Source organism: Papilio machaon, chromosome 23, assembly GCF_912999745.1.
Source record: "Papilio machaon chromosome 23, ilPapMach1.1, whole genome shotgun sequence".
Lineage (NCBI taxonomy): Eukaryota > Metazoa > Arthropoda > Insecta > Lepidoptera > Papilionidae > Papilio > Papilio machaon.
Genome location: NC_060008.1, coordinates 2,251,446 through 2,254,376, shown reverse-complemented (window position 1 = coordinate 2,254,376; position 2,931 = coordinate 2,251,446).

The following is a 2,931-nucleotide window of genomic DNA, read 5'->3' as shown; positions in this document are numbered from 1 at the left end:
TTCACTCGAAAAGTAATTATTGATGTAATTGTTAATATTAATTAACATATAGTGATATATATATGTGTAACGTTCTTTATATATGTGCAAAATATTATATAGGAGCTTTTATTTATTGTTTAATATATTTTATTTATATATTTGCTTGATATAATAATCGAAGCTTGGCATTATGTTGTATTATGTATTTGTATAATAAATATAGCGAGTAAGGTCGTGTTTGGGCGAAACAACAAATATTTATACTCCCATTTGATATTTTAGGTCGTATATAATCTGTAATAAGGCTCTTTATGAGCTGTTTGAAGTGGTATACCAGTGAACTAAATTATCCAATATTTGTATATGTTTGTTCAAATGTTGGGCATAGTTTGGTGAGTGTGACACTTAAAGTACTGCACAGTCTTGCCACAGACTAAAAATGCCAGTGTAGTTAGTTTGTACACAAACTATAATGCCAGTGTAGTTAGTGTGTACACAGACTATAATGCCAGTGTAGTTAGTGTGTACACAAATTATAATGCGAGTGTAGTTAGTGTGTACACAGACTATAATGCCAGTGTAGTTAGTTTGTACACAAACTATAATGCCAGTGTAGTTAGTGTGTACACAGACTATAATGCCAGTGTAGTTAGTGTGTACACAGACTATAATACGAGTGTAGTTAGTGTGTACACAGACTATAATGCGAGTGTAGTTAATGTGTACACATACTAAAATGCCAGTCTAGCTAGTGTGTGTCAGCAGATAAATCGCTAGATAGTCAATGTTGATGCATAATCGAGTAAAATCGTGTATTTGTGAAAGTATTGGAGTCATTGGTATTAATATACAGTGTGATATTTATTGCCATTTTTAATTATTTTTTTTTAAATTTGTATAATGGAAACAGACACGATTTAGCTTTTATATGATTAGATGTACTGTTTTTATTTTATTAAAATAATATATGCATTTATTTATTCTATGTATTTAAAATTAATGGAGATTTATGAAATGTATATTTGATTTTTTTGCTTTATTTTTATTCAAATTTTATTTTGCTTTAAAAATCACGTAATCTTTGTGCAATGTTCAGTCATTCTCGGATTCTCAATAATATATTTTAATCAAAATTGTATCTCATCACAATATAAATAAGGTTTATTTTTACATATTTCAGATTTTTTTATTACTATTATTATTTTGTATATTTTTTATACAATGTATTTTATGCATTTAAGTTATCGGGCAGCTTTTTGATTTGTGAATTTTTTACATCTTTTTATAATCGTATTTAAAAGAGTTGATATTTTTTTTTATATAATTATTTTTCGCACACTATTATGTCCATGGTTTTTACCTTATTTTAATATAAACGTTAAGGTCTATGGACAGATTTTGTATAAGATCGGTTTTGTGCAGCGAATGGCCTATAATACCCGTGCACGATAACATAAGACCTAATCCCAATATTACGACAATATATCTGCTATTCCACTCTTTCTTTAGACAAAAAAGATAAGAGCAATCAGTTTGTATACAAGTATCACGCTATTATACATTCACAGTTATTATATCTTGGCGTTGTTTGTAGCCGAGTGTGTAGTGACGTCATTACAGTGTCTGATGTTATTGTGCACGCGTTGTAAGTGTTTTTCTAAATAGACTGATATTAGGATGTTATTTTTTTATTGTCTTCTTGATACTTTCCTCAATAAATACATATCCATACAACACAATGTTACAATTTAATAAAAAAAAATGTCTGCTTTTTAATATTTTTAAATTGTGTTTATGTTTGTTTGTATATTGCGGTATGAAGTGCAATAATCCGCAGAATTTAATCTATTTACTGGGAAGGCTTGAATAGTTTTGGATGTCGGAGTGTGGAAGTGAAATCTTTAATTATTTAATATATTAGATGTTTCCATTAAGTGTAGTTTAAGGTGTATTTAAATGTAAGTTTTTATCAATGTATTTGTCATTTATATAAATCCGTCTCTTTCGCACACTCGCTTTGTATACGAGTAAAAGGAGTGTAGGAAAGAGATGGACATGTCCAACAGGGGAATGAAACGTTGGGGGATTTTTTATATTTTACTATGAATCGAAGAAGACATAGAAACTGTCTATTTCTTGTTTCCTCTTCCTAGTTTTTCCGCTTTTCGTCAGATCTCGAAAAATGATTTTTTTTCCATTTTCACGATTTTCCCCTGATGATTTTTTAAATGCAATTTCTATATAAATAATTGATGTAAATATTGTACATTTATTCGTTTATTTTTTTAATGTAATTTATTTATTTGAGATTATTTTTTTATATGAAAGAGTTTTTAAAAGCCATATCTTTGTTACTTCTATGCAATATGATTTTTTTTTTTATTGTTTTTTTTCTATTCGCACAATTTTCTTCCCCTTTTCCTTTTGTTATTCGGGAATTTAGTGCCATTTTGTTTGGTGACGTGGATCGTTTTTGTGAGTCCTATTTTAATGGTTTTTTGTGGCCTGTAATTTTTTTTTTGTAGGTTGTCGAATTTTTCTAATGTAGAGTCAATGTACGCTTAGCCCACTGAATTCTAATCATGCTTTATAATATTTTAAATCAATATTTAAAATTTTTGAAGCATTTTTTTAATAACTGAGACATTTTTTAAAGTATTTTCTACATTTATAATAAAAATAATTATTATATGATTTACGAACATTCTGAACTGATCAGCTTAAATATTGTTTTATATATGTGAGGTGAAAAACGATAAGCCTCACCTCAATTCGTTGAAATAGAACACACAGCCATTTATTTCAGATACGTTACTTACCTTTAATCGAGGCAGAAAGAGGATATTTCTCCTTCCTCTGCGTCCTCAGTCAAATCCACTTCCCCTTCCCATCCTTTTCTGTTATATAAGAACTAGTAATGTAGTATGAATCCCATCCGTAAAATATTTC